We start from the raw sequence: 16573 nt of genomic DNA, 5'->3' as shown, positions 1-16573 counted from the left end.
AGATCGATGAGATGTTACAGCTGGGGGTGATTCGGCGGTCAAAGAGCGCGTGGGCATCACCTGTAGTTCTCGTGCCAAAGAAGGACCGGACCACCCGGTTCTGCGTGGACTACAGGGGGCTCAACGCCATCACAGCCTCGGATGCGCACCCAATGCCGCGCATGGAGGAGCTGCTTGAGAAGTTAGCTGGCGCCGATTACCTAACAATAATGGATCTGAGTCGAGGATACTGGCAGATTCCCCTGAGCCCCGAGGCGCAGGAAAAGTCCGCCTTTATCACACCCTTTGGACTGTACGAGTCCACGGTCATGCCCTTCGGCATGAAGAATGCCCCTGCCACTTTCCAGCGGATGGTCAACCTCCTGCTTCAGGGACTGGAGACGTACGCCGTGGCGTACTTGGATGACATTGCCATCTTCAGTCCCTCCTGGAAGGAACACCTGCAGCATCTCGAGGAGGTGCTCAGGCGAATTCACCAAGCAGGACTGACTATCAAGCCGGGAAAGTGTCAGATGGGCATGAGGGAGGTTCACTACCTGGGAAACCGGGTAGGCGAAGGCACCATGGAGCCAGATCATGGCAATGGTGATGGGTTGGCCCACCAGGGTGAACCTGCTGAGGTGCGCATGGAGGAGAACCATCAGGTCCTGCCTCCCTAGCGCACACCAAAAGGGGGAGGTGTCACGATATGGTATGAAATATCATAAGTAGTTCTTTTGCTAGCCTGAGTGGGCTAAGCCCCCCCTTCTTGGAGTAACAGTTGTAGCTGCAAATTCCTGGCTTTCCTTCTCAGAGAGTGTGGGGGTTAGAAGTTTTATGGCCGAACGGAATTTACGACTGGCATTTCCTGTGTAAGCTCTTGTCCAGCTAGAACAGGAAAAATGGCTCCAAAAATCCATGAAAGATTCTTTGTTTAGTTTTTGTTAGATATTAGGCAAACGATTTAAGCTAGAAATATGAAAATATATATTCGTAGTCCCACTCGGTGTAGCTACACATCTCATGACACTCGGGTTTCTAACTCCATCTGGTAAAGAAGTAGGGTTTTCTCTGTAAATATGTATCCCAGATAGGACATATTTGATCTCATTAGAATGCTCACGTTAATCCGAGATGAATTATAAGTATGTTAGGACGCTGACATGTTTTGTAGTGAAGTTATAGAAATCAGAGGAAATAGTTTAAAGTTTCCTCAGAATGTAGAGAGAGGAGGGTCTGGATAAGCCAGCCTTTCTGTGATGTCACAGCCTTAAGGTTTTAAGTGTCTGGCAGGCTCTGAGGAGTCACTTTTTGCTGATTTCTCCCTCTGGACTGCTTTGTCCTATTGTCCTGGAAGAGCTGGTACATCCCATGGACTGGGATGTATGGAAACTGCACTAGCCTGGATGCCTGCAATGCTTTTAATATGTGAGTGTTATCTTTTCTCATTTATTCCCTTTATGTTATAATTACCCTTGTACATATTTGCAATTGTCTCATGTATAACACCTTTATAAACTATTTTTAATAACGCACTGCCTAGTTATTTTGAATGGGATATACTATTATATATTAGTTCGTTCTCCTGTTCTAAACCGTACCCTAAGTCTCTTGAAGGGAAAATACGCTACTGTTACTGTTGTGTTGGGTTAGCTTCGGACCCGTTTAATCGAAGCTGGTGGCAGCGAAAGTGTGCTGACGGTTGGATTATGCTGAAGCAACTGCGGGTTTGATAATTATTGTTCCTGCCTGTGTGGGAGTAGTTATCGCGTCGCTGCAGCGTGCCCACTAGCCAGTACATAGCAGGCAGCCTTTCTGGCGACTAATTACCCAGGGTGCAGTACCTAATCTGACCTGAGAGTAAGGGGGCGCCAGAGAGCTGCAAGTGTTAAGTGGAACTGTAAGCGGGATATACATAAATCCCTGCAGTTCGTGGTATATAGAAAAGCAGTGGGATACCTAGAATAAGCCCCTGCTGTAAACTAAGAGGTCAATAGCCTTGTGTGTGGTTTTTCATCACATTGTTAGCAGTGGAGGGATAACTAAGATAAGCCCCCCTGCACATGTGATAGCCGTCTGTTGGCCTAAAGTCACCCTGATCCGTGACGTAGGGGTGACGGTCACGGTGTGAATCCTGACCCAGTGGTGACAGCGGTCAGGGGAATCGTGACAGAATCACCCTGTAAATTTTCATACCCAAAAATAACACCTGCATCAAATTAGATCTGCTAGTTAGTCTGCATCTAAGGCCGGGATCACACACAGAGAGATATGGCCGAGTCTCGCAGGTTAAAACCAAGCTCTGGCACCGGCACTCCAGAGCGGAGCGTGCGGCCGCATAGCAATACATGGAGCCGCACGCTCCGCTGCGGAGTGCCGGTGCCAGAGCTTCTTTTGAAATTGCGAGACTCGGCCGTATCTCGCTGTAGTGTGACTCCGGCCTAAAAAGGAGTGATCACACCTTGGAGAGCTGTTGCACCAAGTGGACTGACATGAATCATGGCTCCAACACGAGAGATGTCAATTGAAACGAAGGAGAGTATTATCAAACGCTTAAAAGAGGGTAAATCATCACGTAATGTTCCAAAAGATGGTTGGTTGTTCAGTCAGCTGTGTCTAAAATCTGGACCAAAGACAAATATGGGAAGGTTGTTAAAGGCAAACATACTGGTAGACCAAGGAAGACATCAAAGAGTTAAGACCGGAAACTTAAAGCAATGTGTCTCCAAAACAGGAAATGCACAAGAAAACAAATGAGGAACGAATGGGAGGAAACTGGAGTCAACATCTGTGACCGAACTGTAAGAAACCGCCTAAAGGAAATGGGATTTACATACAGAAAAGCTAAACGAAAGCCATCATTAACACCTAAACAGAAAAAACAAGGTTACAATGGGCTAAGGAAAAGCAATCGTGGACTGTGGATGACTGGATGAAAGTCATATTCAGTGATGAATCACGAATCTGCATTGGGCAAGGTGATGATGCTGGATCTTTTGTTTGGTTCCGTTCCAATGAGATTTATAAAGATGACTGCCTGAACAGAACATGCAAATTTCCACAGTCATTGATGATATGGGGCTGCATGTCAGGTAAAGGCACTGGGGAGATGGCTGTCATTACATCTTCAATAAATGCACAGGTTTATGTTGATATTTTGGACTCTTTTCTTATCCCATCAATTGCAAGGATGTTTGGGATGATGAAATAATTTTTCAAGATGATAATGCATCCTGCCATAGAGCAAAAACTGTGAAAGCATTCCTTGGAAAAAGACACATAAGGTCAATGTCCTGGCCTGCAAATTGTCCGGATCTCAATCCAAGTGAAAATCTTTGGTGGAAGTTGAAGAAAATGTTTCATGACCAGAATCCAACCTGCAAAGCTGATCTGGCAACAGCAATCAGAGAAAGTTGGAGCCAGATTGATGACGAGTCCTGTGTGACACTCATTAAGTCCAGGCCTCAGACTGCAAGCTGTTATAAAAGCCAGAGGTGGTGCAACAAAATATTAGTGATGTGTTGGAGTGTTTTTTGTTTGTTTTTTTTTGTTTGTTTTCGTTTTTCATGATTCCATAATTTTTTCCTCAGAATTGAGTGAGCCCATCATTTTTCCCCTATGCTTGGTTAAAAACGTAACCATTACTGACTACCACATTTTTTGTTCTTGATTTCTTTTAGTGTTTCTTAACCCCTTCATGACCCAGCCTATTTTGACCTTAATGACCTGGCCGTTTTTTGCAATTCTGACCAGTGTCCCTTTATGAGGTAATAACTCAGGAACGCTTCAACGAATCCTGGCGGTTCTGAGATTGTTTTTTCGTGACATATTGGGCTTCATGTTAGTGGTAAATTTAAGTCAATAATTTTTGTGTTTATTTGTTAAAGGGAACCTGTCACCCCGTTTTTTCAGATTGAGATAAAAATACTGTTAAATAGGGCCTGCGCTGTGCGTTACAATAGTGTATGTAGTGTACCCTGATTCCCCACCTATGCTGCGAAATAACTTACCAAAGTCGCCGTTTTCGCCTGTCAATCAGGCTGGTCGGGTGGGCGTGGGCACAGCGCTGTTTCTTCCTCAGCTTTATGTTGGTGGCGTAGTGGTGTGCGCTTGTCGAAGTGACGATTCCACTGCGCGCACGTGAAGAAGCAGTGCGCGATCTGCGCTATTACCCCCTGTCATCGGTGGCGGCGGCCATCTTCCTGGGGCCGCGCGTGCGCAGATGGAGTGCTCTGCTGCACGGGGCTTCAGGAAAATGGCCGCGGGATGCCGCGCGTGCGCAGAAGAGATCGCGGCGGCCATTTTCTCTCGGCTTTGGGAAAATGGCCGCCGCGATCTCTTCTGCGCACACACACACACACACAAGTAACCCTATTTTGGAAACTAGACCCCCCAAGGAACTTATCTAGATATGTGGTGAGCACTTTGAACCCCCAAGTGCTTCACAGAAGTTTATAACGCAGAGCCGTGAAAATAAAAAAATAATTTTTCTTTCCTCAAAAATGATGTTTTAGCAAGCAGTTTTTTTTATTTTCACAAGGATAGCAGGAGAAATTGGACCCCAATAGTTGTTGCCCAGTTTGTCCCGAGTATGCTGGTACCCCATATGTGGGGGTAAACCACTGTAAACCGCAAGATTGGCTGGAATCAATGGTGGCGCCACGTTGCATTTGGAGACCCCCTGATGTGCCTAAACAGTGGAAACCCCTCAATTCTAACTCCCAACACTAACCCCAACACACCCCTAACCCTAATCGCAACACTAACCCCAACACACCCCTAACCACAGTCCTAACCCCAACACACCCCTAACCCTAATCCTAACCCCAACACAGCCCTAACCCTAATCCAAACCCTAACCACAACCCTAACCACAAGCCTAATCTTAACCCTATTTCCAACCCTAGCCCTAATTCCAACCCTAACCCTAAGGCTATGTGCCCACGTTGCGGATTCGAGATTTTTCCGCACCATTTTTGAAAAATCCGCGGGTAAAAGGCACTGCGTTTTACCTGCGGATTTACCGTGGATTTCCAGCGTTTTTTGTGCAGATTTCACCTGCGGATTCCTATTGAGATACAGGTGTAAAACGCTGCAGAATCCACACAAAAATTGACATGCTGCGGAAAATACAACACAGCGTTCCCGCGCGGTATTTTCCGCACCATGGGCACAGCGGATTTGGTTTTCCATAGGTTTACATGGAACTGTAAAGCTGATGGAAAACTGCTACGAATCCGCTGCGGATCCGCAGCCAAATCCGCTGCGGATCCGCAGCCAAATCCGCACCGTGTGCACATAGCCTGATTCTAAGGGTATGTGAAAACACTGCGGATCCACAGCGTTTCCGCAGCTGCAGGTCCGCAGCAGTTTCCCATGAGTTTACAAAAAACGCTGCGCACATGCTGCAGAAAAAACTGCGCGGAAACGCAGCGGTTTACATTCCGCACATTTCACTTCTTTCTGCGGATTCCGCAGCAGTTTTACAACTGCTCCAATAGAAAACCGCAGTGAAATCCGCAGAAAAACCGCGATAAATCCACAGCGGTTTTGCACTGCGGATTTATAAAAACCGCTGCGGAAAAATCCGCAGTGGACCAGAATATGTGTGCACATACCCTAACCCTAGTTCTAACTGTAGTGGAAAAAAAAAATTCTTTATTTTATTATTGTTCCTACCTATGAGGGGGGGGGGGGTCATTTACTTTTTTTTTTTTATTTATTTATTTATTTTGATCACTGTGATAGGTTTTATCACAGTGGTCAAAATGTACATGGAACGAATCTGCCGGCTGGCAGATTCGGCGGGCGCACTGCGCATGCGCCCGCCATTTTGGAAAATGGCGGCTCCCATGGAGAAGACGGACGGACACCGGGAGCCTCAGTAAGTATTGGGGGGGGGGGGGGGGGGCAGAGGAGCACGGGGGGGGGGGGCAGAGGAGCACGGTGGGAGCGGACAGGAGGACGGGGAAGCGGACCACAGGACGGAGGGGAGCGGACCACAGATCGGGGGGGGCGGGGGCACATCAGTGTTTCCAGCCATGGCCGATGTTATTGCAGCATCGGCCATGGCTGGATTGGAATATTTCACCAGTTTTTTTAGGTGAAATATTACAAATCGCTCTGATTGGCAGTTTCGCTTTCAACAGCCAATCAGAGCGATCGTAGCCACGTGGGGGCAAAGCCACCCCCCCCTGGGCTAAAGTACCACTCCCCCTGTCTCTGCAGATCGGAAATTGGAGTTAACCCTTTCGCCCGATCTGCAGGGACGCGATCTTTCCATGACGCCACATAGGCGTCATGGGTCGGATTGGCACCGACTTTCATGACGCCTACGTGGCGTCATGGGTCGGGAAGAGGTTAAAGCCAGAAAGTTGTCATTTGAAATGACTTAAGTTTTGTGCCATGTCTGTGATCTGCTTTTTTTGAAAATAAATAAACAACTGAATGAACATCCTCCAAGGCCGGTGATTCCATAATTTTGCCAGGGGTTGTAGATCTTGAACAGTCCTGCAGCTTTTTAGCCATACAGAGATGTAGCTATAAATGTGTTGATGATGTGTGCATTATTATTAGGAACTTTGTACTACTTTTATTTTGTGAACTTATAGCTCTTTATTAATAATTAAATTTGTAGCACTCCATCGCTCTATACAGTGTATTTTAAACTGATTCATCTCCTTTAGATCAGTGTTTTAAAGTGAATCTGACAGGAAATTCATGCTATAAGCAGCGTGACCCACAGACTGACTGCAGTTTTGAAGCCTTTTATATTTTCTTTTGACACAATGTTGTATTCCAGAAACTAGGTTGTTTTAAGTCGGCCAGGGATTATGCATCTCAGATGACTAATGTAAGGCTACTTTCACACTAGCGTCGGAATCTCCCCGTCGCAATGCGTCGGGCAGAGATTCCGACGCTAGCGTTTGACGCACTGCACAACGGGTGCAGCGGATGCATTTCTCCGGCGCATCCGCTGCCCCATTGTAAGGTGCGGGGAGGTGGGGGCGGAGTTCCGGCCGCGCATGCGCGATCGGAAAAAGCGTTCCGTCAGGAGCAAAAAACATTACATGTAACGTTTTTTGCTCCCGGCGGTCCGCCACAACATGGCGCAACCGTCGCATGACGGTTGCGACGTGTGGCAAAGCGTCGCAATGCGTCGCTAATGTTAATCTATGGGGCAAAAACGCATCCTGCAAACAACTTTGCAGGATGCGTTTTTTGCCATAAACGACGCATTGCGACGTCTGGCAAAAAACGCCAGTGTGAAAGTAGCGTAAGAGGCTGGTTCCCAGTGACTTCTTCCTTCCCTGCTCCCCCAGAATGATGGGTCTTTCCCTACACACACTCGGGCTTATTTCACACATTTTCGGACCAATGTTAATCAATGGGACTGTTCAGATTACTGGGTTTTTGTTTTTTTTTCAATGGACCAATTACCTGCTTGAAAATTGCAGCAAGCACTAGTTTGTTCCGTATATCAAATGAGATTCGCCCGTTAAAATCTGGGTGCTATAAATTCGATTCCATACGGATCAACCACACAGTAGCCAATTTTTATTAATACATTGTGATTCTATAACATAGGAAACTGCATGTGGTCTTGTTAATTTTAATGATTGCTGATGTATTAAAACGGATGCCATACAGATGAAAATTGTGAGTTTTTCTTTTCTGGATGAAAATTGAGACATTTTGATGACAAAAATGTCACCAAATTTTGGCCTTAATTGCAAATGCACTAGGGGGTGGTGGAGTAAAATTGCACTGAATTTTGTGACCTTTTTTTTTAAAAAAAAAGTCACAATTGATAAGGTGAAAACAGCTGGAATTACTAAACTCCGTCAACAAAGCATAAAAGAAAAATAAATCGGGTGAACACATATTCAATAGACTTAAAACAAGGCCCAAATAGAATAATGAATTTGGTGCAAGCAATAAAAGAAAGGAACAAAAGAGAGAAAAGAGGTACAAAGGCAATGGTGAATCTGGGCCTTAAGGTACCGTCATACTGAACGATATCGTTAACGATATCGTTGCTTTTTGTGACGTAGCAACGATGTTGTTAACTAAATCGTTCTGTGTGACAGCGACCAACGATCAGGCCCCTGCTGGGAGATCGTTGGTCGCTGGGGAAAGTCCAGCACTTTATTTTGTCGCTGGATCTCCCGCTGACATCGCTGAATCGGCGTGTGACGCCGATTCAGCGATCTCGTCACTGGTAACCAGGGTAAACATCGGGTTACTAAGCGCAGGGCCGCGCTTAGTAACCCGATGTTTACCCTGGTTACCATTGTAAATGTAAAAAAACAAACACTACATACTTACATTCCCGGTGTCTGGTCATGTCCCCCGCCTTCAGCTTCCCGCACTGACTGTGAGCGCCGGCCAGCCGTAAAGCACAGCACAGCGGTGACGTCACCGCTGTACTTTACGGCCGGCGCTCAGTCAGTGCTGGAAGCTGAAGGCGAGGGACCTGACCAGACCCCGGGAATGTAAGTATGTAGTGTTTGTTTTTTTACATTTACAATGGTAACCAGGGTAAACATCGGGTTACTAAGCGCGGCCCTGCGCTTAGTAACCCGATGTTTACCCTGGTTACCCGGGGACTTCAGGATCGTTGGTCGCTGGAGAGCTGTCTGTGTGACAGCTCTCCAGCAACCAAACAGCGACGCTGCAGCGATCGACATCGTTGTCGGTATCGCTGCAGCGTCGCTTAGTGTGACGGTACCTTTAGGCTACATTGTTTGCCATGTAAACAATTCTTACCTTTTAGATAACCGCACATAACTGGAAAAAAAATTGGACTAAAGAGAAGACCGTGCTCTCAATTCAGTTATGTAATGGCAACACTACTAAGACAACTGTTGCATTACTAACAAAACAAGGATTACCCATCCAAATTACACCATTTCTGTGCCTTTCCATCATGACGTGATCATTTTCTGCCACCACTTTTACCTATTGTGATCGCTTTTTTTTTTTTTGCTCCTGAAAATAAGATGTTGTTAGGGAAAAGTGGCTTCTTTCTCTAGTACCTGCAGTCAGTTGTTCACCTTTATTTGCCTGCAAGGCCTTTTATAGGTGTTCAGAAATGTCCCCACTCATCCGTCACAAATAAAAATATTGTGTAAGTGAGGCCTTAAAGCATGTTTTTTGTGAAGTAACTTTAGTGTCAAGTCTGGGACAGATATCACGTGAAAGCTCCATTATTTACTGTATATTTATTGGGTTTTTTTTTTTTTTACCCTACTGGTTGTTCTTTTTAATACTCAATGTAGAAACAGAAATTTTGTTTTCCAATTGAAATCTTTGAGCATTTAAAGCTGTTTTTGATGTGGTGTTTAGAGCTGAATTTGTGTGAATATACCATAACAGTGAGAGGGAGGCGGACAGCCTCGGATTAGTCAGTGCACAAATCTTGCATTACATCACGAATAGCCGAGCCACTTGTCCAGCTTGAGAAGACAGTAAATGCTTACACACTCCAGCTCCCATACCACCTTTCCCCCCCAAAAGGGCCCCCTTTACTACGTCTAATATGCATCTTGTAACTTGACATTACTCCTACGTTTTTCTTGGTTCACTGTGGAAAACCTTCCTGTGTAACCAGATTTACTGACTACGGCAACCCCCCACCTCCATTAGATCCCTGTCTGTACAAGCAGCTGTGTATCACTATGAGGAGTCAATGTGCATGTCTCCTTGTAAATAATATATGTAGACTTCTAAAATGTGATGTTAACAATGCTAAAGGACAATCCTGTCCTTACAGGTTGTCTCCTATTAGTTTTCTATTTCTTCGTTTATCTTCTGTAAAGACGTTCTACAATAAAATTGTTGCTCAACATTTCAGTATTAAGTTTTGTTTTTTAATTTTTTTATTGTGTGAATCTATCATAGTAACATAGTAACATAGTTAGTAAGGCCGAAAAAAGACATTTGTCCATCCAGTTCAGCCTATATTCCATCATAATAAATCCCCAGATCTACGTCCTTCTACAGAACCTAATAATTGTATGATACAATATTGTTCTGCTCCAGGAAGACATCCAGGCCTCTCTTGAACCCCTCGACTGAGTTCGCCATCACCACCTCCTCAGGCAAGCAATTCCAGATTCTCACTGCCCTAACAGTAAAGAATCCTCTTCTATGTTGGTGGAAAAACCTTCTCTCCTCCAGACGCAAAGAATGCCCCCTTGTGCCCGTCACCTTCCTTGGTATAAACAGATCCTCAGCGAGATATTTGTATTGTCCCCTTATATACTTATACATGGTTATTAGATCGCCCCTCAGTCGTCTTTTTTCTAGACTAAATAATCCTAATTTCGCTAATCTATCTGGGTATTGTAGTTCTCCCATCCCCTTTATTAATTTTGTTGCCCTCCTTTGTACTCTCTCTAGTTCCATTATATCCTTCCTGAGCACCGGTGCCCAAAACTAGACACAGTACTCCATGTGCGGTCTAACTAGGGATTTGTACAGAGGCAGTATAATGCTCTCATCATGTGTATCCAGACCTCTTTTAATGCACCCCATGATCCTGTTTGCCTTGGCAGCTGCTGCCTGGCACTGGCTGCTCCAGGTAAGTTTATCATTAACTAGGATCCCCAAGTCCTTCTCCCTGTCAGATTTACCCAGTGGTTTCCCGTTCAGTGTGTAATGGTGATATTGATTCCCTCTTCCCATGTGTATAACCTTACATTTATCATTGTTAAACCTCATCTGCCACCTTTCAGCCCAAGTTTCCAACTTATCCAGATCCATCTGTAGCAGAATACTATCTTCTCTTGTATTAACTGCTTTACATAGTTTTGTATCATCTGCAAATATCGATATTTTACTGTGTAAACCTTCTACCAGATCATTAATGAATATGTTGAAGAGAACAGGTCCCAATACTGACCCCTGCGGTACCCCACTGGTCACAGCGACCCAGTTAGAGACTATACCATTTATAACCACCCTCTGCTTTCTATCACTAAGCCAGTTACTAACCCATTTACACACATTTTCCCCCAGACCAAGCATTCTCATTTTGTGTACCAACCTCTTGTGCGGCACGGTATCAAACGCTTTGGAAAAATCGAGATATACCACGTCCAATGACTCACCGTGGTCCAGTCTATAGCTTACCTCTTCATAAAAACTGATTAGATTGGTTTGACAGGAGCGATTTCTCATAAACCCATGCTGATATGGAGTTAAACAGTTATTCTCATTGAGATAATCCAGAATAACATCCCTCAGAAACCCTTCAAATATTTTACCAACAATAGAGGTTAGACTTACTGGCCTATAATTTCCAGGTTCACTTTTAGAGCCCTTTTTGAATATTGGCACCACATTTGCTATGCGCCAGTCCTGCGGAACAGACCCTGTCGCTATAGAGTCACTAAAAATAAGAAATAATGGTTTATCTATTACATTACTTAGTTCTCTTAGTACTCGTGGGTGTATGCCATCCGGACCCGGAGATTTATCTATTTTAATCTTATTTAGCCGGTTTCGCACCTCTTCTTGGGTTAGATTGGTGACTCTTAATATAGGGTTTTCATTGTTTCTTGGGATTTCACCTAGCATTTCATTTTCCACCGTGAATACCGTGGAGAAGAAGGTGTTTAATATGTTAGCTTTTTCCTCGTCATCTACAACCATTCTTTCCTCACTATTTTTTAAGGGGCCTACATTTTCAGTTTTTATTCTTTTACTATTGATATAGTTGAAGAACAGTTTGGGATTAGTTTTACTCTCCTTAGCAATGTGCTTCTCAGTCAGCACTTCACTGAGATTTCTTGCTGCTCTTATCTAGAATTCACTGTGTGTAGAAACCGTACTAAGAGTAAGGGTACCGTCACACAGTGCAATTTTCATCGCTACAACGGTACGATCCGTGACGCTCCAGCATCGTAACAATATCGCTCCAGCGTCGTAGACTGCTATCACACTTTGCAATCTACGACGCTGGAGCGATAATTTCATGACATATGTACGATGTAGAAGCCGTTGGTTACTATGCGCACATCGTATACGATATATGTTACACCATGCGATCATGCCGCCACAGCGGGACACTAGACGACGAAAGAAAGTTTCAAACGATCTGCTACGACGTACGATTCTCAGCGGGGTCCCTGATCGCAGGAGCGTGTCAGACACAGCGAGATCGTAAGTATATCGCTCGAACGTCACGAATCGTTCCTTCGTAGCGATCAAAATTGCACTGTGTGACGGTACCCTAAGTTCACACAGGGCGTTTTTGCTGCCTTTTTATGCTAATTTTCAGCTGCTTTTTACAGTACCGGCAAAGCCTATGAGATTTCAGAAATCTCATGCACACACATTGGTTTTTTGTATGATCAGTATTTTGTGCTTTGCTGCGTTATTTGGATATAGAGCATGTCACTTTCAGCGTTTTTGCTGCGTTTTTTTCAGCGTTTTTCGCCCATTGACTTGAATGGGTGTCGAAAAAAATGCAGCAAAAACGCAGGTATCATTATTCGCTGCGTTTTTGCTGCTGAAAATCCCAACGACATTAGCATGGACAATGAGGAAAAAAAACACCCCACCAAATACGCAACAAAAAACGCACCTAAATTTGCGTTTTTGACGCGGCTTCTTTCCTGCCAAGAAGATCAGGTTTTGCTGTAGAAAAAAAAAAGCAGCAAAAACGCCCTGTGTGAACTTACCCTAAGTATGTTAGGTGTTCCTTATGCTAACTAGGGGGCGGGTCAGTGAGGGATCAGTAGTATAGGATATACTTGGCACACTCGTAGGGGTCTGATGCAAAAAGTGTTTATTATACATACAGTATTACATGATTCAAACGTTTCGGCCTACCAAGGACCTTCATCAGTGTGCTCTATAGAGAGCTGGAAAGGGTATACAGCATAGACCCTTAGGAATGTTATTACATCTATAGAGAGCTGGAAAGGGTATAAAGCATAGACCCTTAAAAGTAATATTTCATCAAAATAATAGGATAGAGGGCTTTAGACCAGCCGATCGAGCCTTGAAGGAAGCTCTGGAGAGAGGAGACGGACGCAGTATCCACCGCAGGTCACAGGAGCTGAATGGTGGCCGCCTTTCCAGCTCTCTATAGATGTAATATTACTCCTACGGGTCTATGCTGTATACCCTTTCCAGCTCTCTATAGAGCACACTGATGAAGGTCCTTGGTAGACCGAAACGTTTGAATCGTGTAATACTGTATGTATAATGAACACTTTTTGCATCAGACCCTTACGAGTGTGCCAAGTATATCCTATACTACACTTCAAGGTCTGGGCACCTACTTCTTTGGCACCTCCACCCTCAGGCTGTGCTTTTCATCTACTTTACCGAGTGAGGGATCAGTGACCTGTCAGCAGTCTGTATTATGAATATATAATCGGAGCACCACATACACCAACCCCGCCTTAGGGCACGAGAACCTCATTAACTACAAACTGAAAATAAAACTTAAAAATCAACCACAAGACGAATTTCATCACCAGGTATCATTTTATTCAGTATAACGGAGCCAACCTGACACTGTAGCTTACTATGCACAATCCTGCTGACAGGTTCCCTTTAAGGCCGGTGTTACCACTTGTGTGTGCAATGCGAGAAACTTGTGCATCAATACCCGGCACTCGGGATACATGCGGCTGCATGTATTCCTATGCAGCTGAACGCTCCGGTCCGAATCGCCCGAGGCAGTGCCGGGTATTGATGGGAGAGACTCGCATTGCACGCTCAAGTGTGACCCCGTCCTAAGGCTCAAAAAATGAATTGCAGTATACCGTAAATGTTACTCCGCTACTCCAAGGCGAAAATCTAGAAAGGACTTGGGCTGGGTGGCTGCATATATTGGATAAGCATTCTATCAGTTATGAGATCCATCTTTGTGAGATGCTAATATTGACAAAGCTTCTGAATGCAGCCATTGTTAGCTGAGGCTAGTTTACTCAGACTGCACACATGTGTGGCTAATAACTGGATTGGATCCTCCTTGGTATAAGTAGGCAAACATCAGATCTTGTTCTATAATAATGTTTATATAGCACCAACATATGCTGCAGTGGTTCATATGCAAGTCATAACATAGTTAAAGATTATACAGTAAAGCGAAAATAATGGCGACCCTGCTCGTAAGAGCTTACAATCTACAATGAGGTGGGGGAGACTAAGTACAGGGGCTTATTTGCAATGATGGTCCAGCCATCTTGAGGGAATGGGGGATAGATAAAGGCTGCATGAGCTAGTCACTAGCCAGCATTTGTAGGGCTTCTGGGTGCATTGGAGTTTGATGGAGCATTATGTTCAGAGAAATGGTGAATGGGCTGTATATTAAAAGGACTTCCATTAGTGAATGTGATAGGCTGCCCTAAACATTCTGCACATTAAGTACGTAAACTGACCTGCGGTTCTTTTTTGAAATTTACAACTTGTCAATTTCTCTTGCAGATTTACCCATATAATTGCAGTAGATGCGGAAGAATTCACATGCAAAAGCAAAGTTGTTTGTTAAAATATGATTTTCCAAAAAGAGACCAAAAAACGCCACAAAAATGTATGTAAAACAAGTGACCTAATAGATGCAGAAGATCTGCAACATCCAAAGCTCCCAAATACTCAAATACTTTAGCTTCAAGAAGATCACCCCTGAGTCATGCATTTAATTTCAGTAAACTGGAGCTAGAGACAGTGTTTTCACAGTTCTCCAGATTAAATCTATTTAATTTTACATTTTTGGGACAGGGCTCTTGCCTGCTTCACAGTTGAGGTTCTGTACCAGTTACAATATCAGGCAGTGGTGAGACCGAAATCAAATAATGTGGTTCAAAGGCTGTCCTCCATCTGTAAATTCAGAAAGTCTGTAAAAATGGGAAGTTTCTTCTAGAGAGTTTACAGCTAGTGTCTGGGCAAATGCAATAAAGACCCAAGTTACTCAAAAAAACAAAGCTGTTTTACTATTTGCACCCAGTTTATTGAGAGTGTGAGGATTAGCATTTGTTACAAGAGCATCTGCTGCTGCTGGGGCTACAGCCATCTGTGCTAACTCTTGTGAGTTCTTGCAACTTTTAGACTAGTTACTTTGTTGATGTGTAATCTTAGAAACACGTTCATTTGTGTCACTTCTATGACAGTGGAGTTCTAATATTTTTATGACTTAAAGTAGTTTCCGTTTAGCAGCAAAAAAAAAGTTGATAACATTTCCCATAACTCATCTCTAAGATTTCCAGCAATCTTTAATAACTTCACTTACAGAGATGACTTGCTCTGCAAGCATTTTACTGTTGATGGTATCCATGATGATGATTCCATGTTTGGCATGTGACCACTGAAGTCTAAAGATAGAGCTATCAGTAAAACGTCCTGGGAGACCCCTTTAAAGTCTGCTGAACTATAGGTCATCGTAAGCTAAAGCACTCTTCGCATAAAAAAAAAAATGTCCTCTTTAATATATAGCACTGTGCGTTTACAATTGCTCATTTTGTCTTTCTACCAAGATAATTCTCTTTTCCAATTGGTCTATGACATCATGTGATTAAAAACTGACTAGCTGAAACCTTCTAAGCTCTAAGTAGAATCAGGAGATATATTTGCCCTGTATGAGTCAAGTCACTGCAAAAGTCCCTGGCAGAGGAGGGTAGCAGATAGGTCATGGGTTGAATATGTGAATATTTTAAATTTAATCGTATGAACATATATTTTAACGTCAGATAAGAATGAATAAAGAACAATAAACAGTGATTGAAAGGGGACAAAGGAACATAAATCAGAGACGAAATGATGTAAAATATATTGACCAAGAGATCTAGATGTAATTTGATTGTTTGGTCATCAAGATTGTTAGTCCTTTAGCGTTACCCAGGGTGCACCATGTGGAGGCGGACTAACGTTGCACCCCATGGGAATGATAAATGCTGGGACAAGAGACTTCCTGTTTCTACATAGAACAGAGAAAAGAGGCAAATTATTTGGGTAGAAAGGCAAAATGAGCAATTGTAAGTACAGTGTTATATAATATGATTGCAATATATATTAAGAGGATAAAATTTTGATGGGAGGAGGAATGCTTCTTTAAAGAGAGCCTGTCAGCAGGATTTAGCCCTGTACGCTAAAGGCATGACTATAATGTGACTGTAATGCTGATTAATATGTCACCTGATGTGAAGGGATCCGCTCAATGGCTGCTGAATGCTCACTTTATGAAGTTTTCAGAAAATGATGTCTTGTCTGCGTGGGGACAGGATCTTCTTTTCGTTCCCCTCCACAACCTCCTCTGTTTCTTGTGCAGGTCAATGATTATTCAGTGATCTGCCTCCTTCTTAAAATTCCACGCCATCATCTTGTGGGCGGTCATGCGCAGTGGGAGCTGGCGTCCTGTGTACAGGACTTAAATAAAATGGCGCCGGAGGTGGCGCATGCACAGACCAATATTTCGGCTCTGAACTGAGCCAAAATCTCCATCTACATGTGCGCCATTTTATTTCAGTCCTGCACTCGGGATGCCGGCTCCCACTGCGCACGTGCTTGCGACACAAGACTGGTATTTTGCGCCCAAAACTTTCATGAATTGAACGCTGAAGTAAGATGGGTCAAATTA

General features: G+C 44.0%; 1 protein-coding gene across 6 annotated transcripts in view; it reads left to right on the top strand.

Annotated features, from left to right (window-relative positions):
- Positions 1-16573, top strand: part of EPC1 (enhancer of polycomb homolog 1) — a 218719-nt gene that overhangs the window by 161611 nt on the left and 40535 nt on the right. The gene's annotated exons all lie outside the window — the stretch shown is intronic.

Source organism: Ranitomeya imitator, chromosome 6 (genome assembly GCF_032444005.1).
Source record: "Ranitomeya imitator isolate aRanImi1 chromosome 6, aRanImi1.pri, whole genome shotgun sequence".
Taxonomy (NCBI): domain Eukaryota; kingdom Metazoa; phylum Chordata; class Amphibia; order Anura; family Dendrobatidae; genus Ranitomeya; species Ranitomeya imitator.
This window is presented reverse-complemented; position numbering and strand designations above follow the sequence as displayed.